Here is a 24,242-nt window from a genome sequence, read left to right on the forward strand (position 1 = left end):
ATTAGAGCTTATGATTAATATTAAATCCTAGGACTGTAAACCATAAGATTAATATTATAAACATTAGGATTAATATTATAAACCCAAGAGATTCATATTATAAAGCTAAGGAATTTATAAACATAAGGGATTAATATTACAAACTCAATTGATTATAATCCGAGGGGAATAATTTTAAACGCAAGGGATTAATATTATAAACCTAAGGGAATAATTTTAAGCCCATGGGATTTCAAATCCAAGGGGATAATATTAAAACCTAGGAATATAAACTCTAAAACTAATCAACCCAAGGGATTAATATTGTAAACCCTAAGCATAATATTAAACCCTAAGAATGCAAACCCTAGGAATTTATAAACATAAGGGATTCATATTATAATTTCAATGGATTATAAACCAAGAGGAATAATTTTTAAACCCAGGGGAATAATTTTTAAACCCAAGGGATTAATATTATAAACCTAAGGGAATAATTTTAAACCCAAGGGAGTAATATTGTAAACCCTAGGCTTGATATTAAACCCTAGGAATATAAACCATATGATTAATATTGTAAACCCTAAGAATTTATATTATAAACCCGATGGATTATAAACCTAAGGGATTTATATTAAACCTTAGGATTAATATATAAACCCTATCATAATATTCTACCCTAGGAATATGAACCCTTAGATAAATAAACCCAATGGATTGATATTATAAACACAAGGCATTAATATTAAAACACTAAGGGATTAATATCAAAAACCCAAAGAATTTTAAATACAAGGGAATAACATTAAAACTTAGGATTAATATTAAATCCTAGGAATATAAACCCTAATATTAATAAACCTAAGGGATTAATAATATAAACCAAAGGGGTTTTAAACTAAAAGGATTAATATTAAGCCCTAAGATTAATATTATAATCCATAGATTAATATTGAACTTGTTGACACCTAATCATTGGGATTGTGTGAACACTTGTAAATAATGGAAAATGAAGAGTCATCGGGAGCTGAAGCCCAAGAGTCACTCCCTCATATATATAATCATGAGTAATCTTAATGAATACACATAATTCATTTGAGGAGTTACCTCCTCACCTAACATGGTATCAGAGCCAACTCCTAAAATTATCTTTTGTGTAACTCATGGGATCAGTTTTATGCCATATTTTGTCCCTCTATTCTCTACCACTCTCTGCGATCTTTGTCATACTATCCCTATGGTATTTTTTTAATAACCGCTGTATTATATTTTCACTATCCGTTGTGGCCTAAACGCACCATGACCTGAGAATTAAAGAATAGATGTCCATTTAATGCCACTAGAAACAAGACTCCTTATGAAATGTACTATGGCCACATTCCTTCAGTAAAGCATCTCAAGGCCTTTGGTTCCACCTATTATGCCTCGATACCAAATGTACATAGAAACAAACTTGGTTCAAGGAGTCGTAAGTGTATCTTCTTGGGGTATTCAAATACCTCCAAAGCATAAAATCTCTGTGATGAAGTTAATAAAAGGTTTGTTGTATCTAGAGATGTAATCTTTCTTGAATATCCCAAAGATGACAATGTTATTGAGCGAAAAATTGATTGCTTGGATAGATTCGGACATGAAAAATCATTTCAAGAATTTGATAATCAGATTCCACATCTTGAAGGGGGGATTTCTATACTAGATCAATATGTGGAATCTTCTTCTGAAGCACTCTCTCCCCCACATGAAACTCCAACCACTGATGATACTTTGAGTGATGTGATTGACATAATTGGGAGACTCAATCTTGATTCAGTCCCAACTCTGTCAACTAAGCAACCTAGACCATCTCAGAAAGGTCCCCCACAGTGGCTGACAAAGACACTTGAAAGTGTTCATCTTGATGAGGTTGGAAAGACAGGGACAAGAAATTCAACCAGGAAAAATGGAGGTGATGTCGATGATTCTGATTCACCTATTGATATGGATGTTTCTTATGATTGTGAACTGAATTTGTCTACAGATTTTGAACCAACTTCCTTCAAAGAAGCCACTTCTCATGATGAATGGAAAGAAGTGATGCAAAAGGAGTATGATGCCTTCATAAAGAATGGCACTTGGAAGTTGGTTGATCCTCCACTGGGAGCCAAACCAATTGGCTGCAAGTGGGTCTACAAGAACAAGTATAAAGCTGATGGCTCACTTGACAAGCACAAAGCCAGGCTTGTGGAAAATCATTTTGCACATAAGGAAGGGGTCAATTATGAGGAGACTTTTCCCCCATAGAAATATGGGCTACCATTCAGACACTCATTACTTTAGCAACTCAGAACGGTTGGAAAGTCCATCAAATGGATGTAGAAACTGCTTTCTTGAATGGAGATCTGAAAGAAAATGTTTTTATGTCCCAGCCAGAAGGATTTGTTGTGAAGGGACATGAACATAAAGTATGCAAACTTTTGAAATCCTTGTATGGCTTCAAGTAAGCACTGTGAGCCTGGTATGAAAATTTAATTGAGCATCTTCTGAAACTCAACTTCAAACATTATGATCTTAATGATGAAACTTCGTTTGTCAATAAAATTGGGAAAATAGTTGTATATATTTTGGTATATGTAGATGATATTTTGATGACAGGGAATAATTAGAGCTACATTTCATCCATAAAAAAGGAATTGAGGAAAGGTTTTGAAATGACTGACTTGGGCTATGTTCACTACTATCTTGGTATTGAAGTAACTCAACATCTGGAGTCTATATTCCTCTCTCAAAAGAAGTACATTGGAGATCTTCTGAACAGGTGTGGCATTGCTGAGTACAATTCTCTGACTACTCCAACAGAAAAAAACTTAAAGCTCACATCCATTGAAGAAAAAGAATTTGAGGATGCAACAAGGTATAGACAACTTGTAGGAAGTATCAATTCCCTGACTACTACCAAACCAGACATTTTGTTTGTTGTTGGAATCCTCTCCAGGTTTATGCAAAAGCCTTGTGAGGGACATTGGTCTGATGCAAAAAGAGTTCTAAACTACTTGAAGGGAACCCAAGACTTTGGACTCAAGTATACATAGGTGGGCGACTTCATCTTGATTGGATACTCTGATTAAGACTTCGATGAGGACAAAGAAACTAGGGTATCTACTTTAGGTTATGCTATGAGTCTTGGATCATGAGTTGTCTCCTGGAGATCACGCGAACAATCAGTTATAGTGGATTCCACAACAAAGGCAGAATATGTGGCAGGAGCTGAGGCAATAAAAGAAATTATATGGCTCAGGAAACTTCTAGAAGATTTGCAGGTAAAACAAGTACATTCAACTCCACTCATTATTGACAACACCTCTACAATTAAGTTGGCCAAGAACCCAAAGTTCCATGATCGAACAAACCACATCAATACAAAATACCATATGATTTGACATCATGTTGAGGCCAAGACAATCCATCTATGCCATTGTTCCACTAATGAGTAAATTGCAAACATCTTCACCAAAGCTCTTGGAAGAGAAAATTTTGAAAGATTAAGAACGATGCTTGGACACACCAACATCCATTCAGATTAACGGGGGGAATGTTCACACCTAATCATTGGGATTGGGTGAACACTTGTAAATAATGTGAATAGTTAATAATGGAAAATGAAGAGTCATCGGGAGGTGAAGCCCAAGAGTCACTCCCTCATGTATATAACCATGAATAATCTTAATGAATAAACATAATTCCAAGGAAAATTTTAAGGATAGAAAATTTTCTTGAAGTTTAGAAACATTGGCGAATCTCACTAATCCCTAATATGCAAACTATAAAATGTTTATTGATATAAATGTAAAATTATTCAAATTTATAATGATTTTATATATAACCTCTATATAATGTTGGCGATTTTTAAGGTAAAATAATTTTATATTCTAAAATTTGGGCGAATCATCTTTTATAAAATTGGAAATTAGCGAATCTTTTTTGTGGAAAAATCATGGAAAATTAGCCCACTGGGCGAACATTAGCCCCTAAAATTTTCCATGCATAATTCATTTGAGGAGTTACCTCTTGGACTGATAGAACCTTCGCAATATAAACCCTATGATTAGTATTAGAAACCCTAGGATCAATATTATAAACCTAAGAGATTAATAAACACATCGTATTAATATTAAAAACCAGAAGGATTATAAACCCAAGAGAATAACATTAGAGCCTAGGATTAATATTAAACCCTAGGAATATAATCTCTAAGATTAATATTATAAACCCAAGGGATCAATATTATAAACCCAAGGGAATAATATTAAACCTTAGGATGAATATTAAACCCTAGAAATATAAACCCTAAAACTAATATACCCAAGGGATTAATATTGTAAACCCTAGGCTTAATATTCAACCCTATGATTAATATTATAAACTCAAAGAATTTATATTATAAACCCAATGGATTATAAACCTTAAAACAAATGTGGTTGACCATGATTGATTTCTATATTGAGACAATATTTGTCACAATGTAATGTTGGACCATGACTAATTTTCATATTGAAAGAATCATTGTCATAATGTGACGTTGGACCATCGTTGACCATGATTGACCATGGTCAGTTTTAATATTAACAATCTTTGTCACAATGCGACATTGGACCAAAGTTGACATAACATTAAACCTTAGGTTTAATATTAAATCCTAGGAACATAAACACTAATATTGATAAACTGAACGGATTAATATTATAAACCCAAGGGGTTAAAAACTAAAGGGATTAATATTAAACCCTAAGATTAATATTATAAACCAAAGGGATTAAAAACTAAAGAGATTGATATTAAACCCTAAGATTAATATTATAAACCATAGGTTTAATATTAAACCCTTAGAATATAAACCCTATGATTAATATTAGAAACCTTAGGATAAATATTATAAATCTAAGAGATTAATAAACCCATTGGATTAATATTAAAAACCAAAGGGATTATAAACCCAATGGAATAACATTAGAGCCTATGATTAATATTAAATCCTAGGAATAAAAACCCTAAGATTAATGTTTTTTTTTTCTAAGTTATACTAATTCTATTAATGAAAAAAAGATATCATACACTGAGGCCTTAGCCTGTACTTAACCATGCCAGAGGAATGGCAACAACCAACAAAGTCTAGATCTGAACTGCCCAGAAGGGAAACCAGTCCGTAACATAAAAAAGTTCGGAGAATTAGCTTGCTGCCCACACAGGGGAAACCAGCAAAGCATCTAGTTTGTTATCATTGTATCTAATGAGACAAAAAAAACCAACTAAAGAGCCAAAAACTCATACTTTTTTCACTGAAACACCATTGAAACAAAAAATAAAAAACAGAGTCCCAAAAAACCTGAGACACGTAGCATGCTGAGTGGCAGACACGTGGCGCGCTGAGTGGTAGCAAGGTGGCAGACATTGAGGCAAACACATGGCATCAAGATGGCAGACTAGGGACGTGGCGGAGACGGAGGGTGTTCCTCCACGATGAAGCACCTGTACTCTCCATGTCACCACCTGCCAAAAGTGAGGTCTCCGTGTTGCTAGCCTGCAATGCCAGGTGTTCTTCCTCGACGAGACAACAATAAGGGTCCATTACCTCATTTGTATGTTGAGCCTCATTCACCTCCTTCCCTGCACATCTTGTCTTCTACTCCTGGTTCCGCTCCCCTGCTCCTTGGATGCTCCTCTAAGCCAGTTCCGGTATGGCTATGGTGTGCCCACCACCAGCAATGTCTGATACCCCAATTGCCCTGGTGCTGCCACCCCCCATCGTTCCTTGCTCCTCAATTATGTTGGTGCATCCACCAACCTCTGTGGCCTGCTCCTCAGTGATCTGCTCCACCTCGTGAAAGAGAATGGTTATGATGGTCGTGATGAGGGGCTTGTTTAGGGTGGAGCAGAAGGTGAATTGGGCATTCTAGGAATGCAGTTGAGGAAGGGGTGGAGTGCCTCTAGGAGACGAGGCAAAAATGGAAGGGAAGCTGCTGGGAGGTGAGGTAGAGGCCACCGAGTGGAGGTGACCTCTTCCACTATGTGTATTTGGGTAACGTCCGGGGATTTGCTCAGCCAGAGAGTAAGTGGTATCCAAAGCAGGAGAGTGATGGAGGCGACTCAGGCTCCCTCGGCTCCCGCCCCTACAGCTACGCATACGGTGTAGCACCATACTATCTGCAAGCGTATGTGAATTTCTTCCGGAATTGGGCACAATGGGGTGCAACGACACAATTGAGCTTGCGGACTGCTCAGCAGAGGGATGAGCAGCCAGGGCCGAAGGGAAGATAAAATGACAATCTAGGCTATGGGTGAAGTGGATGCCCGGGCCGAAATCAATGCAGCAAAGGAGGTGACAGTGTCTCCCAGTGGTTGTGCGAGAGCTGGGTACAGTCATGGCATGAGGGCAAAGGCATTGCAGTGGCAGAGGTTGCAGAGGTTGATGGGCAGAAGCAGAGGTGAAATTCTCCCGAGAATTCATGTTTGCACTGAGCCGAGGTTGATGGCAGTTAACAGATTGAAGGCAGCGCTCGCATAAGGTGCATTTATGGCGATTATAAATGCCATTTTCGGACCACTGTGCCAACCTGCGGGAGGCCATGTGGTCTCGCCACCCGCCAATCCAGTTGGCTGCCACCTTACTATCCTTGATTGTCACCTGCATCCTAAAGATGGACGTCCTTGTGCACCAGTTCAATGCAAGCTTGTAATTGAGATTGGTCATTTAGAATGTTGATTGTGCCAGAATGTAGGACTTGATCTTGTTCAACTCCTATATTTGCCAATAGATCGGCTACCTTGTTGTTGTCCCTTTTGACATGAATAAATGTGGTTGCTCTCCTGTTTTTCATCCATTGCTCTATTAGTTCAAGCCTGGCCACTAGTCTCCAACTTTTAGCAACTCTCGAAGTAGTGCTTCCTTGTTGTATTTGAGTGACCATATTTATTAGAATTTGGGAGTCCCCCTCTATTATGATGGGATGAAAATTATGTTGGTGTGCTAAGTTCATACCTTGCTATAGTCCTTCTATTTCTGCGAAATTGTTCGTGTCCCAACCAATGGAGCCGAAGTATATTAGCAAAGGTCGGCCTTCATGATCTCTGAATATGTCGCCATGTCTTACTTTACTTGGGTTTCCCTTGGAGGCCCCATCAAAATTTAGCTTTATCACCTTTTTTGGTGGGGGTTCCAATGTGAGAGCTGCTTGGTGATAGTGCTTAGTCTATTGGGATCAAGTTGTGCCTGCTGGAGCTTGAAGTTCCAATTTGCCCATATGCTCTATTCCTATGCCTGGGTGGAAAAGTCCTTAGAACTCCACTGTTGGAGAGCTAGAGTTTCCTGAATATTCTAACATAAGTTGGTCCATATGATCTCTAAAGTAGTTCTTTGGTTTTTGAAAATTCTTTTGCTTCTTTCCTTCCAAATTTTCTAGAAAATGAAGCCCGACCGAATTGTCCATAGCTTATTGAGAATTTTGTTGTTATATGGCTCTGGAGTCCAGTCGCGAATGGTGCCCTTTATATCCCCTAATATTCTGCATGGTCGCTGACAGCGAAAAGTAAGTTTTTCCCATAATTGGTTAGCCATGTGGCAGGAATCCATGAGGTGCTGATATTTTCTTCATGATTTTGACAATTAGGACAGTAGGAGGGTCCCTGGAATCCTCTCTTGATTAAGTTGTCCCAAGTGAGAATTCTTTGATGATATAGCAGCCATGTGAAAGTAGAGATTTTTGCCCATATCCCTGTAGTCCATATGCGATTCCAGGCAGGATCAACTGGTTCCTGTGTTTAGAGCATCAGCTGGTAGGCTTCTTTTGTTGTGTATACTCCTTTCGGTGTATATCCCCATCTTAGAACATCTTTTCCAGTATTGCATCTGATTTTTCCGCTGGTGAGTTCTTTGTGTAGCTCCGAGTTATAGGCTTCAGTTTCTTGCTGTGTTATCTGTGCAGTAGGTTTCCATTGCCTGAAGCCCTAATTGGTACTGTGAGTCCAGAATTGTGCTACATGGTCAGTCTGGTTGATGTTGTTTCCATTATGATTTGTGCAGGGTAGAATTTCTGCAATTTTTGGTCTATGTTCCCAAGAATCCATCCAGAAACGCGCAGTTCTCCCTTCAAGTATCTCCCAAAAGCTGTGTTTTTGGATGATCCCTCTGTGTTGTTTTGCTGCATTCCAGATTAGAGATCCTGTAGTCATGGTAGTGATTCTTATCAGCTCTTGCTACGGACGATTGTTTGCATATTTTTCAGTCCAAAGTTGTGCCCATGGCTTCTATGGGCTTGAAACCCATTGCCACCATATTCGTGCTCCCATTAATGTGTTGCTATGTTGTGGGTCACGTAATCCTAAACCTCCCTGCTTTTTTGGTGTGCAAACCATGTCCCATTTTACTAGCGCCCATTTTTGTTTTGCCCTATGGTTCCCCATAAGAAGTTGCATTGCAAAGTTTTGATTTTTTTAGCACCCATTTCGGCGTAGCAAGAACCGAGAAGAGATAGATGGGCATGGATTGTAAGGCTGCCTTTATTAGGACAAGCCTGCTTGCCATGTTGAGAGTTCTGTATGTCCATGATGATAGGCAGCTTTCAATTTTCTTAATGAGTTGTTTCCAGGGTGTATGCTTTGAGGCTGAGTCTATTAGTGGAGCACCCAAATAATGAGATGGGAGTTTGGCTTGAGAGAATCCAATGATTCTAGCTATGATTCTTTGAGTGGCTATAGGAGTGTGGAAAAAGAATATTTGTGATTTGGTAGTATTTATAGTGGTTCCAGAGGCTTTTGAAAAAGTTTCTAGAAGAGCTTTGTAGGTGCGGGCTTCACTTACAGAGGGGTGTCCAAAAAGCATATTGTCATCAACAAATTGTTGATGTGTGATTACAGAGGTTCCATGGACAGAGATGCATCTAAGGTCATGATATTGAACAGCCTGCTTTATAAGATGACCCAGACCTTTTGCCATAATAATAAAGAGGAATGGGGATAATGGGTCACCTTGACAGATTCCTCTGGAAGGGAAGTAGGGTTTGGAGGGGATTCCATTAACTAGAACGGAGTAGAAGGGGGAGCTTATGAGATTCATAAGCCATCTAACCCAGGTCGAACTAAATCCGAAGGTAGTCAACATGTTTTTATATAGGACCAACTAAGTTTGTCAAAGGCTTTAGAGAGATCAATTTTCAGAAGCATACTTGCTTGTTTATTTCTCTTTAAGGAATGGATGATTTCATGAGTCAGAATAATGCTGTCCAAGATTTGACGTCCTTCAACATATCCAGATTGTTCCGGCGAAATGAGAAGAGGGAGGAGCGGTTTGAGGCGATTGGCAATTACTTTCGAGATGATTTTGTATATGACGTTGCATAGTGCAATGGGCCTGAACTTCTCCGGAGTGCTTGGATGAGCTTCTTTGGGAATGAGTGCGATGAATGTCACATTGAGAGATGGAAGTAGCCAATTCATAGCTTGGGATTCTTCTACCACATTCCAGACTTTTACTTTGATTAAGTCCTAGAAGTGATGGTAAAAGTTAGAGGTGAAACCATCAGGTCCTGGAGCTTTCCCAACTTTCAATTGATTTGAAGTCTCTTCTACCTCCGTCAGAGTGACTGGTCTTAGCAAAAGATGATTATGATCCTCTGTTATAATTCTGGGAATATGCTAAATTATTTCGTTTGTTGCAGGCTATCTATCTATAGGCGGCTCTTGATGTACTATTTTGAAGTGATTAGTGAGCTCTTTCTCGATATCTTCTTGTTTCTCCATTCTGTCTCCCTGTGGATTTTGAATATGCGAGATGGTATTATTCATTCTTCTTTGAATAGTTGTATGGTGAAAGAATTTGGTATTTCTTTCACCTTCTTTTAGCCATCTGATTCTTGACTTTTGTTTCCAGAGCAGTTCCTCTTGTTTCCTTCTTTCTTCCAATTGTGTTAGTAGAACTTGTTCTTGACTTGCTAGTTCCTCTATTCTACCTCCTGTAATGATCTTCTGCTATAGCTCTTTCATACTTTGCTCGAGGACTTTTTGCTCTTGAAATACATTGCTGAATGTAGTGTAATTCCAGGTTTTTATTTGCCTTTTGATATGCTTCAGTCTTTACTAGAATTTATACATAGTTGAGCTGCCATTGGGAATGAAGCTCTCCCACGCTGATTTGACCATATTTTTGAACTCAGGGTGAGTGAGCCAAAAAGCTTCAAATTTAAATGGTTTCCTATTTGAATTTCCATGATTCTTCCATTGCAAGGAAATAGGCCAATGATCCAAGCCGACAATGGGGAGTATGGAGGTGCATATATCACCACCTAAATGAACAGAGTTGTCTGAGATTAGATATCTGTCCAACCTGGAGGAGATTTGTTGAGAGCTCATCCATTTATTGTTCCATGTGTAAGTACCATTATCAAATGGTAAGTCAATTAGCCAGTTGTTTTGAATGTGTTCTTTGAAGCTATTGCTTTCATTGTCTAGCTTTCTTCTGCCTCCAAATTTTTCCTCCAGCCGAGTGATCATGTTGAAGCCACCACCTGTGATCCAGAGTGGATAAGTTCTTGTAGAATTGAGAATTTCCAACGTCTTTAGCAATGTATTCTTTTGCATTATATCTTGAGGGAAGTATACATTGGTCAAGTGGCCATGTATGTTGGTTCCAATGAGGTGGAAAGTTGCCTGTATAAAATGGTGTGAAGCATGGAAATTTGTTAGGGAGATGTACTGAGTATTCCATGCTATGGCAAGCCCTCCCGAAGTGCCTGTTGCATCTACTATAACAGTCTGACATCCCACCTAGGCTTTGGATAATATGGAAGCTAAAGTAATAGTATTACATTTTGTTTCGTGTATTGCATTGTATCTTGAGGGAAGTATACGTTGGTCAAGTGGCCATGTATGTTGGTTCTAATGAGGTGGAAAGTTGTTTGTATAAAATGGTGTGAAGCATGGAAATTTGTTAGGGAGATGTACTGAGTATTCCATGCTATGGCAAGCCCTCCCGAAGCACCTGTTTCATCTACTATAACAGTCTGACATCCCACCCAGGCTTTGGATAATATGGAAGCTAAAGTAATAGTATTACATTTTGTTTCGTGCATAAATACAATGTGTGGTTGTTCTTGCTGAATCATGTTCTTTATCATCCTATATTTCCTAGGATCGTTAAGTCCTCTGACATTCCATGAGATGAGCTTCATGGTTGACCTGTGGGTAAGGAACGGTAGTATTTAGTCAACTTGGAGCATCTTCCGGACTCCACTAGCATTTCCCCAATGAGGATGGTGCGTTGTAGATCTGTCTTTCTCCCTCTCTTCTTCCCATCTTCGGTGATATGTTTCCCATCCCATTTTCCTCCTTGTTGTATGCCCAGTGTGTTGTGCTGATGCACTCTTCATAGTACTACTTCCAAATTTTCAAGTTGCCTATCCAGTATTGTGTCGAACTCTTTCCTCTTGCATGCATATTCTAGACTAAAAATGTCTATATCACCTAGATCAAAGCTTTCAGGTTCTTCTTCCATTAAACTTTGTTGACTACTGTCCTCCATGTGAGGTATTGACTGAAGAGGGTCTGTCAACAGATTATCAATCTCCATTACTTTAGTGGACCAGAGGACTTTGTGGTGATCATGGTTGGGGATGGGTTGCGTGGTTGTTGTTTGCGGATTAGAGGTGTTAACTATCGATGGTTGACTGGCTTCATTATGGATAGGTGCAGAAAAAAGTTTGGTGGATGGTGCAGAGGTTGTCTTTGCTATCAAGGGGGGATCTGATTCAGGCATATCTAGGTTTGACAAAATGTCAAAGCTATTGATTGAGGATGGCGCATCGGAGAATGGAGTAACATTTTTTGGTGCTGTGGGAGGTTTTTTGGTATGCTTCTTTCTACTGGCAACTTTGGCAAACCCTTCCGGATCAGAATTTCCCCCATTGTCTATGGATTTAGGAGGAGTGTTTAAAGGATAGTCACGGAATAGGTGTCCATGGGCATGGCACCTCCTGCATCTGAAAGGTACATGTTCATAGTCTATGGGTTGAATCCATTCAAAGTCATTGTGAAGGAGACTTATCGAGTCTGGAAGTGCCTTGCCCAGTTTCATTTAAACGCAGATACGAGCATAGGAGGTGTACCAACGAAGCCTTGTTTCCTCTGCTGTCTTTATGAACTCTCCTAACCCATTACCAATGGCTTTAAGTGATTCTTCATCCCAGTGTTCCAGCGGTAAGGAGTACATGCGGATCCAAACTGGTGCCCAGCTGAAGTCTTCCTTGTCTGGATTGAATCTTTCTACCCAGTCTCGTAGATAGAGACCTGCTGCATTAAAGAAATAGGGTCCTCCATCTAGGACGCGATTTCTGTCTTTAATGCAGTTAAAGATGGTTGTGAAGAAGCCTTGGGGCCTAGATGTAGGGTAACATGTCCTTTGGGCTTCCACTTTGAGGTAATCCATCCTTGCAAAGCTTTTTCGGTTGGCCAATAGCTTATAAATTTGTCTATCAGTGCATGGTCTTTCATGTATTGTATTTGTGCATTGATTCTACGACTGGGTAGCTCAATCTTGGGTTGTTATGTTGCAATGGGTTTGCAGGTAGACGACGATGCCTTCTTTAGTTGCTTAGTGAATACTTTTAAACCCAATGGGGTAATATTAAACCCTAGGAATATAAACCCTAAAACTAATAAACCCAAGGGATTAATATTGTAAACCTTAGGCTTAATATTAAACCCTAGTAATTTATAAACCTATGGGATTAATATTATAAACTTAATGGATTATATACCAAGGGGAATAATTATAAACCTATGGGATTAATATTATAAACTTAAGGGAATAATATTTAACCCAAGGGAATAATATTAAACCCTATGAATATTAACCCTAAAACTCATAAACCCAAGGGATTAATATCGTAAACCCTATGCTTAATATTAAACCCTAGGAATATAAACCTTATGATTAATATTATAAACCCTAAGAATTTATATTTTGTTCCCCTGGGAAAAAGTTGTAATTTCTATTAATATTGAGAAATTACATTTTGTAGATGTCGAAGCATATTCATATGGAGGCAGCAGTGCCTGTCAAGTTCGTAGTCTGTAAATCTAGGAAGAGGAACCAAGTTGTCTCCACGCAGGGAGCATTATCAAAACAGTAAAATTAGCAGTGATCAAAATTGTGTCCATGCTCTATGCAGAGAGCTATATATATGCTGATAATATCAAAAAAGTAGAGTTGTACTCATGACTAGACAGTAGAAATATATACATGCTATAAACAAAAATGCTACTGAAAGTGTGTGGGCTTTATAGCCCATCTCCCATATGATCATCAAAAGGTCTGTGGTAGTGCTGATAGTAAATTCCGTCGATTTCCTCCTGGATCAACCAGTCATCTCTTTGTCTGTGCGCTGCCTCTTTGGAGAGCTGGTCGGCGACGGTGTTCTGTTCCCTGTAAACGTGTTGACAGACAAATGATTCAAAGGAAGCAGTCAGTCTTTTAGCTTCATCTAGAATGTGTCTCAATGAAAATGCATGACAATGAGATGCATCATTCAGCCAATTGCAAACAATTTTAGAGTCCCCAAACATCTGAAGGTGTTTGCATTGTTTATGGATAGCAAAGTGTATGATGTGTTTAGCCGTGCACAGTTCAGCAAAGTTATTGGTGCCTCTACCTAGTTTTATTTGTATCTTGTAGCAGTGCATTTCATTGAGATAGAGAATTGCTCCTCCCCCACAGCCCGCATCTTGTGCCGAGCCATCAAAGAAAGCCCATGGCTTTGATTTGTCGATGTTCACAGGTCTGATGATACGAGGTGGGGCAGTGGATTCCTCTTCAGGTATCATGTTGAAGTCAGCAATCGTATGGTGTAATATAGTGGGCCAATGTGGGGCTTTGAGATTAAAGATAGCCTGATTGCGCACGATCCAAATAGCCCAGCAGGCCAGCAGAGGAAAGTTGATAGATTTCCTAGTGTGATTTTGGCACCAGTTATTCCATGCTTCCATGAGGTTGTTACCTTGCCAATTTTTTAAATGCGGATAGTGTGAGGTGAGGGATTACCAAAACTGTTGAGTAGTGCTGCAATTTAAGAACAAATGATCTATGCTTTCTTCCTCCCCTTGGCATAAGTGGCAACGAAAAGGTCCATAAAAAGATCTCTTCATGAGGTTGGTTCCTGTAGGGATTTTGTCAAATAGAATGTTCCACATCAATAATCGCGTGCGTGGAGCCGACTTAAGCTTCCAAAGCGCTTTCCAGGTGGGATGAATATCCGGGGACCTATAAGGTTCCATGAGCCTTAAATATCCTAGCTTCGGGGTGTATGCTCCATGCTTGGCAAAGGCCCAGATGATCTCATCAGGTCCTTCTGTGAGCCTGATGTGATCTTGAGTGAGTGCTTCCGTGTACTCCAACCATTCGTTCTGCCACTGTTCAAGAATTTCTAACACTTGAGCAGTAGTCCATGCTTGCTGGAGGAATGAGGAGTTTTCATTATCTCCAATGTGCTTAATGTGCGTAATCCCTCTGTTATGAAGGTGCCTTATAAGGTCAGCCGATAACCTGTGGGCGTTTCCACATCCGACCCATGGGTCCAGACCAATGCGCACTGCATTACCTTCCTTAATATGCCAAGTGATTCCTTCTCGTAGCAAAGGTAAGGTGCCTATAACCGCTTTCCAGATATTGGAAATGTTTTGATTAGTTCCTTGTTGTGTACAGATCCAGTCCAAAACGTTTTGAGGCTTGATATATTTTTCATATGCAACTCGAGTCCATAGACCATTCGAGGTGAGAAGCTGCCACCCAAGTTTGGCTGCCAGTGCTCTGGAGAAGAGGTCGAGCCTCTTTATACCCCATCCCCCCCAGCGCTTGGGTTTGGCGATGGTATCCCATTTGACCCAGGCGAAGAGCCTTCCCGGCTGGTGACCTTTCCAAAGAAATCTGCAGCAAATACTTTGTAGCCTATTCAATATGCCCTTAGGTATCCAGGCTAGGGCCATCCAATAGACTGGTGTGGCTTCAATCACAGCTTTAATAAGGACCAATCTGCCTGCACGAGAGAGATATTTGTGGTACCATACCTGTAGCCTCTTTTCCACTTTAGCTATGAGCCATAACCAGTCTGCTATTCTGTAACCAATAGGTTTTAGTCTAAAACCGAGGTACTTTATACCATCCGTCAGATTCAAATTGATGAAGGGGAAGCACTGTGTAGCAAAGGCGGTTTCATGAATAGAGCAGCCAACTGTAGTAATCGTGGACTTATTATCATTGATCTTCATTCCTGTAGCTTGTTGGAAGAGAAGAATGGAGTTATGAAGGGTAGTGGAGTCCCCAATGCTGCCATTCAAGAAGATCAGGATGTCATCAACAAATAACAGATGAGTGAGGTAGAAGTTATCCACAAGTTTAATGCCAGTCAATAGATGCCTATCTCGAGCTGATGAGATAACTCTACTTAATCCTTCCATAATAAGCAAGAACAACAGAGGTGAGAGCGGACATCCCTGTCTAAGTCCTCTCTCTGAAGTAAAGAATGAAGTAGCTTCCCCATTGAGTAGCACACTATATGATACATCGGTGATGCAGCTCATCGTCCATTTGATAAATTCATAGGGGAAACCAAGATGAGTTAGCAGCAACCTTAAATACAACCAGTTTGTTCTGTCAAAAGCCTTGGATAGACCCACTTTTAGAATCATTCCTTTCTGCTTTTTAATCTGCATGGAGTGCATGAGTTCTTGAGCAGTGGCTATAGCCTCGTGGATTTGTCTGTGATGGCAAATTGTTCAGGGGATATGTGCTGCGAGAGTATGGGTTTGAGGCGGTTGGCAATTATCTTGGCAATGATCTTATAGAGGCAATTACAGAGAGAAATGGGGCGAAAGTCATCGAAAGAGACCGGGGCATTGGATTTGGGGATTAGGGCGATGAAGGTGGATTTAATAGCAGAGGATATTCTGCCCCTCCTTCTGCTATCCTCTACAATCTTCAGAAGGTCGTTTCCCAGGATATCGAAGAATGCGATGTAGAATTCAATGGACCACCCATCTGGGCCGGGGCTTTTATCTTTTTTAAACCATTTCAAAGTAGCCTCCAATTCTTCCATGGTCACTTCCTTCAGTAGATCATCTGACTCTTCCTGTTCAACATATCTGGGGAAAAGTTCAGCCACCCTCATGATCTCCAAGATATTAATGTCTCCAGGAGCTTTATATATGCCTCTAAAGTGCTCTGTGGCCAGTCTGGCTAGGTTCTGTTGTGATGAAACAGGGTGACCTCGTTCATCTCTTAATTCCCAAATAGTGTCGATGGCTTTGCGACCATTCGCAAATTTATGATAAAATTTAGTATTATCATCCCCCTCTGTGAGCCAAATAGCCCTGCTTCTAAGCCTCCAGCTTTCTTCTCTTTCTTTCAGGATTTGAGAGCGCTTCGTTATAAGTGAGGTGTACTGCTCCTTGCTTTCAGGGGTGGGGAAGGTCTCGGATGATGCATCCTCGAACTCAGCAATGACTCTTTCCGCCTCTTTTAGAGTTTGATTATCTTGAATGCGCTTTTGATGAGCCCAGTTTTTAGAAATCTGCTTGAGTTCAGTTAATTTTCTAATGAAGCCCGCTGAGAGATCCTCATCTTCCCTGATGATGTTGTTCTGCCAATAATTATGAACCAATTGTATATAAGAGGGGTCCTGTAACCAAGAGGCATTAAACTTGAAGGGGCTTTTGATTTTGTGATTAAAGTCCTCTGCTTCTAAGAATATAGGCCGATGGTCGGATATGCCTCCCGTTCCGACCCATTGGCGAATTCTGGGGAGACTGTTAATCAGTGTCTCCTTAATAAGGAATCTGCCGAGTCTTCTGGCCAAGCTTCGTTCTCCACTTTTGTTATTTGACCAGGTGTATTGTAATCTAGCAGATGGAATATCCACCCACTGGTGTTCCTCTAGTAGGCTGGATAATGTATCTGTGAGAGAATCGACCTACGCCATGTGCCCCCATGACTCGCAGAATCCAAGGGAAAAATTTAAATCACCGCCAAGTATGATGTTGTCTGCTTGAAGCAGTTCAGATTCCAGTAAGGACCGCCAGAAGTTGGCTCGGTCAGCACAAGGGCCATAGACATTGATGATACGAATGTCCATCGCTACAGAGTGAGCGAATATGTCTAGTCCAATGTAACCCCTACCTCCCCAAATGTTCCGGATCTCCAAAGCTCTATTACAAACCCCAATAGCCAGACCACCGGATTGCCTGGACGCATCCAGTGCATGGAAGGTCCAGTTAGGAAGCCAGGAGGTGAGGGTGTGGATAGGAGGTTCGGCCAAACAGAGAGTTTCTTGCAGAAATATAATGTCCAGCTGAGATGAGATGAGCAATCTCCTGAGCGCTAGTTTTTTGGCTGAACTAGCAAACCCACGGCAATTGAAGGATAGTATCTTCATGTGGGGAGGGATAGAGGGCCATCCTTCGCTCTAAGGGCCCTGAAGATAGTTTGTTGTCGCCCAAGGGCAACCTCTTCATCTGCAGTGTGTCTTGCTTTGGTAATGCGGGAGGGTTGACCACTGGAGTTCTCAAGGGTGATAGGAGCATTCACAGGGTTGAGTCCAACGACATCAAGACCTCTGTCCTTCGTGCGGGATCGAAGAGAATAACGGGGGGATGTCTGGGTCGAAAGAAAGGAGAGGGATCCGAGGGATGATGTGATCAGCGAAGGGGGGGCCACCGGTGAAGGTAGCGGGAGGGAGCAGATGAGAGATGAGTGAGTGTGTAAGCCCTGGGGGTAACGGTGTGTTACAGGAGATGATAGAGCGGAGATAGGATCAGAGCTAATAATGTATTGAGATGAAATACCCAATGATATGCAAGAAATAGGTGGTATCGGAGAGGGGAGTGAATAAGACTTACCCGTTATCATAGTGCCCGCTTGTTCAGTCGCTGGATGCACAGGTGCTGATGATGTAGGAGGAGGAGCAATGGAGACTATTGCAGTGTATGCTGCCTCTGGAGAGCTCCGGGGTTCACCAACATCCTGAGAGTGCATTTGTTCCTCTTGATTCTGCACTGGATGCAGCCTGGGGGAGTTGTCCAGGGGATGATCGGCCACTCCATCCTTGTCATTCCTCACCGCTTTCCGAAGGAGTGGGCAGTCCCTGTATAGATGTCCCACTTTGTGGCATCTACGGCAGCGATAGGGAATGCCTTCGTAGTCGATGATCTGTTTGCATGCCGTGTCTCTCCATTGTATGGTAATGAACTCTTGTAGTCCTCCCCTGGTGTCTAGGTTAATGAGTATCCTGGCATAAGCCATCATGCCAGTCTGCTGGTAGGATTTGTCGTATTCCATGAAGGTGCCAATGGCATTGCCGATTCTCCTAAAGATATCTTCTGACCAGTATTGAAGAGGTAGCCCTGGGAGTCGAATCCATACCGGTCCAATGCCTATCTGTTCTGTCTCGGGGTCAAATAATGGAGTCCATCTCTTAAGGAGCACCGGGGCATGTTCAAAGTTCCAGTAGGAGGACAAAACCCAATTGGTATGATCAGCACGAGCGAACCTCAATGCGAACCATCCCCTCACGAAGGTTTGCACGAAAGGGATGTCCACCAAATGATGGCCCCAAACTTCAGCTGCCCAGGTCTTCAAACGTGCTGCCGAGTAGCTTCGACCCCTGATGCGCCCGACCAGTACTCGATCTGCAAAATCCATTGTCTCTCCCCACTGGATGTCCTCCTCCAGTCTGAGAAAGATATCGTCCTCCTTGGATTTGAAACACTTGTATTTCCTTTTAGGGCCCCGAGGGGGGGGAATGTTCTGAGGGCGACCGGGGGGAGGGGCGGTAACGTTCAACGGTGCCGGGATCTGATGAGAGGAGGAGGGGTCACAGATGCCTGAAACGAAAGGGGGGCCCGAGAGCGGAGGTACGGAGGTGAAACTTCCAGAAGAAGGACCAAGAGAGCCCGAGAGTCCGACTGAGGAAGAGGGCAGGGAAGGGTTATGTAGCGGCCGGGAAAAGGAGCCAGATGCCGGAGGTTCAAAACCAGGGTTAGGGTTTAGGCAGCCGGAAACGAAACCGAGGGTTGCCGGAGAGTGAGGGGGAGTAGAGAGGGCAGGCCAGGTCGGTGGTACATCCGGGAGGACCACAGGATAAGACCTCGGCTGTTCACCAAGCGAAAACGGAGAGAAATTTTCGGAGAGGCCTGAACTGAACATACCTTCTGATGTGGCAAAGGGTGAGCGCCAGATGGAGACCCCTTCCAACGGGTCAGCTGAATAATCAACGACTTCTAGATCCTCCATTGCCAGCTGCGTCTCGGAACGGCGGACACCTCGGTGAGTAGAGAAACCCGGAGAAAACGACAGATCACAGTTAACGGACCGTGCAGGGCAGTTCCAAACCGCCACAAAATGTTACTGGATGTCGCGGCTCAGAATCGCCCCTTCGATTAAATTTCCAGCACGAAAGCGACAGGGTTCACGGCGGTTAAGGTAAAGACGGTAATAGAGAAAGGCGGGTAAACGGAGGGCATCGCGGTTCAGCAGCTGCAGAGGGTTCAGTAACCCTAACCTAATCCAACGCGCGGTTGCTCCCGTCCCGTCTCCATCTCCTCACCCCTAAGAATTTATATTATAAACCTAAGGGATTTATATTAAACCTTAGGATTAATATATAAACCCTATCATAATATTATACCCTAGGAATACGAACCCTTAGATAAATAAACCCAAGGGATTGATATTACAAACACAAAGATTAATATTATAAACTGAAGGTATATAAACCCTACGATAAATACTATAAACCCTAAAACAAACATGGTTGACCATGGTTGATTTCCATATTGAGACAATATTTTTCACAATGCGATGTTGGACCATGATTAATTTTCATATTGAAAGAATCTTCGTCACAATGTGACGTTGGACCATGGTTGATTTTAATATGTACAAGCTTTTTCACAATGTGATGTTCGACCATTTCCTAAAACTAATAAACTGAAGGGATCAATATTGTAGACCCTAGGCTTAATATTAAATTCTATGAATGTAAACCCTAGAAATTTATAAACCTAAGGGAATAATGTTATAAACTCAATGGATTATAAACTGAGGGGAATAATTTTAAACCTAAGGGATTAATATTATAAACTTAAGGGAATAATTTTAAACCCAACGAAATAATATTAAACCCTAGGAATATAAACTCTAAAACTCATAAACACAGGGATTAATATTGTAAACCCTAGGCTTAATATTAAACCCTAGGAATATAAACCTTATGATTAATATTATAAACCCAAGAATTTATATTATAAACCCAAGGGATTTATATTAAACCTTAGGATTAATATATAAACCCTATCATAATATTCTACCCTAGGAATTTGAACCTTGGATTAATAAAATCAAGGGATTGATATTATAAACACGAGGTATTAATAAAAAGAAAGGATTAATAATGAAAATCCAAAGGATTAATATTGTAAACCCAAGGTATATAAACGCTAAGATAAATATTATAAACCTTAAAGCAAACATGGTTGACCATGGTTGATTTTCATATTGAGACAATATTTTTCATAATGCGACATTGGACCATGGTTGACCATGATTGATTTTAATATTTAAATAATCTTGTCATAATGTGACATTGGACCATGGTTGACCATGATTGACCATGGTTGATTTTAGGATTGACAAGCTTTGTCACAATGCCATGTTCGACCATTTCCTAAAACTAATAAACCCTAGGGATTAATATTGTAAACCCTAGGAATTTATAAACCTAAGGGATTAATATTATAAACCTAAGAGAATAATTTTAAACACAAGGGAATAATATTAAACCCTAGGAATATAAACCCTAAAACTCATAAACCCAAGGGATTAATATTGTAAACCCTAGGCTTAATATTAAACCCAAGGAATATAAACCCTATGATTAATATTATAAACCCTAAGAATTTATATTATAAACCCAAGAGATTTATATTAAACCTTAGGATTAATATATAAACCCTATCATAATATTCTACCTTAGGAATATGAACCCTTAGATTAATCAAACCAAGGGATTTATATTATAAACACAAGGAATTAATAAAAAAATGGATTAATACTAAAAATCCAAAGGATTAATATTATAAACCCAAGGTATATAAACCCTAAGATAAATATTATAAACCCTAAAACAAACATGGTTGACCATGGTTTATTTTCATATTGAGACAATGTTTGTCACAATGCAATGTTGGACCATGGTTGACCATGATTGATTTTCATATTGAAAGAATCTTTGTCATAATGTGACGTTGGACCATGGTTGACCGTGATTGACTACGGTTTATTTTAATATATACAAGCTTTTGTCACAATGCAACGTTCAACCATGGTAGACCATGGTTGTGATAATGTGACATTGGACCATGAGTCTTTGTCACAATGTGACCATGGCTATTGACGATCGTTAGCCATGATTGACCATGGTTGACCATGATTGATTTTCATTTTGAAACAATCTTTGTCACAATGTGACATTTGACCATGGTTGACCATGACTGAAGATGGTTTACCATGATTGAAGATGGTTGACCATGATTGAATATGGTTGACCATGCTTGATTTTTATATTCAGACAATATTTGTTACAATGTGATGTTGGACCATGGTTAACCATGAATGACGATAGTTTAAGATGGTTGATTTTCATATTGAGACAATCTTTGTCACAACGTGACATTAGGCCATGGTTGACCATGATTATAAACCTAAGTGATTTATATTAAACCCTAGGATTAATTTTATAATCCATATGAATAATATTATACCCTAAGAATATGAACCCTTAGACTAATAAAACCAAGGAATTGATATTATAAACCAAAGGGACAAATAAGCCCAAGGGATTATAAACCCAAGGGAATAATATTAAACCCAAGGTATATAAACCCAAGGGAATAATATTAAACCTAAGGTATATAAACCCTAAAATAAACATGGTTGACCATCGTTGACCATGGTTCATTTTCATATTGACACAATCCTTGTCACAATGTGACGTTGGACCATGGTTGACCATGAGTGATTTTCATATTGAGATAATCTTTGTCACAATGTGATGTTGGACTACGGTTGACCATGATTTATTTTCGTAGTGAGACAATCTTTATCACAATGTGAAGTTGGACCATGGTTGACCATGGATGACCATCGTTGTCATAATGTGATGTTGGATGAAGAGACAATCTTCGTCAGAATATGACCATGATTGACCATGGTTGACCATGATTGACCATCATTTACCATGGTCAAGGATGGATGAGCATGGTTGATTTTCATATTAAGACAATTTTTGTCACAATGTGATATTGGACAATGGTTGACCATGATTGATGGGAAGAAACAAGAAGAAGAAAAAAGGTGATGCAGCCATGTGGCCACAATTCCCCAATTCAACAATAAAATACTCTACCCAGAACTTTTCCATAATCACAGAAGCTATTTCCTCGTTATAAAGCCTTCAGCATGCTTCAAAGCATAATCCTCTTGTTATAAAACCTTTTAAAAACACCAATGAGCAGGAGATCTCCTCCACATAACTTCTTAACTTTACTCAACCTTTAATCATTTATTTCAAGACGCATCATTCTTCTCTACGTTGGATTGAGAAGGACAACTTTTCTGATAGAATGTATGCACAGTTTCTCAGGGATCACTGGTCTCCAAAACATTAATAGAAAAACCTCTATCACTGATCTGGTAATCTAAATTTATGTTGACTAGAAAGAGGGTAAAACTGAGTATTCCTTCAATTCCTTTGAAGGCAGGCTCATATATTCAACAAACTCTACCTTTCAAGGTAGGCTTATATCTTCAACAAACTCGAAATTTAGGTAGTAACTCAAATATATTCGATAGCTAGCACTTAACTCAATGATCGGCGCTACCCTTGGTAATTGGATGTTAAATTCGCCAAGAAGCCTGACAAGACAGCTCCACCAGTTCAGGCTTTACCCAAGCCTTTTTTGGTGGACAAAGTGGAGGAGGTTCCCTCTGTTGAGATCTCCTACTCTAACATGGCAGACGACTCCCAAAAATTTGCAGAAAGGGCCATCATATGCAGATTTAATGGGCTCTGGCCACGCTCAAAAGATCTTTTGGACTGGATCTATGACAACTGGACACACAGTTGCAAGATCTTCTTCTGTGCAAAGGGATATTTCATAGTGTTGTTCGACAATCTCGAGCACTACGAAAAGGCCTTAGAGGAAGGCCCTTGGTTCATGGGTTCGGCAGGCCTCTTCCTAACTCCATGGTTCCCAGACTTTGACCCAGCTTCTGCAGTTATCACAAAAGCCCCTGTATGGATCAGGCTTCCAAATCTCCCTATATATCTGTGGAACACAAAGGTATACAGGCAGATAGGCAACGCTTTGGGCTGCTTTCTAATGGGAGATTACGAGAGGGAAATCCAAGGCCTCTACACATACGCCAGAATCTGTGTAGAGCTAGATCTAAGCAAGGGTCTGCCAGAGCAAATAAATCTCAAGATCAAGGACATTGTTTGGACCCAGTTTTTAGATTATGAAAATACTGCCTTCCGATGCCGCCATTTTCACCTAACAGGGCATCTACAGACATCCTGCCCATCGCTGACAGCAAGAGCAAAAAAAGGAATCTCCGCAAAATCCAAACCCAAGCGTTGGGCTCCCTGTACTCCGCAGCCAGCTCGAAGCTCTAGCTCCCCAAGTTTAGAGGTCGGGGAAAGCGATTCAGAACCGGACCAGGCGCCTCAGCCAATGGATTCACCCATGAACACCATGGGGCACACCCATGACTCAGCTATAGCCCAGAAACGTGTCCATGAGACCTCCTCGGAATCAGAAAAGGAATTCCCGATGAAAGATAATTCCAGTCTTCAAGTTGTCTTAGCTCATTCCCCTCAAGGTGGCTGGACAAAAGTCAACAAAAAGAAAGGGAAAAAACAATGTGTTGTAGGTTCTGCCCCTATGGGGGATTTAGGCAGTCTGTGATTTCTAGTCATCTGATGTAACTATGAGTCTGAATCTTTCTTCTGGAACCGAGGTTGATGGATCCATCATTTCCGGTCTGCCGGTTTTTTGCTTATCCTGATTGTACTATATTACACTTAATAGAATTAGTCTTTAACGAGAGAAAAAAAAAAAATTGGATGTTAAATTCAATAACTATTTAACTCCCAAATAGATTGAATTTGCTCCACAACGCCCACCTAATGGGA

Source organism: Pinus tabuliformis, chromosome 4_1, assembly GCF_031772625.1.
Source record: "Pinus tabuliformis cultivar Carrire ecotype Pingquan chromosome 4_1, CPIR1, whole genome shotgun sequence".
Taxonomy (NCBI): domain Eukaryota; kingdom Viridiplantae; phylum Streptophyta; class Pinopsida; order Pinales; family Pinaceae; genus Pinus; species Pinus tabuliformis.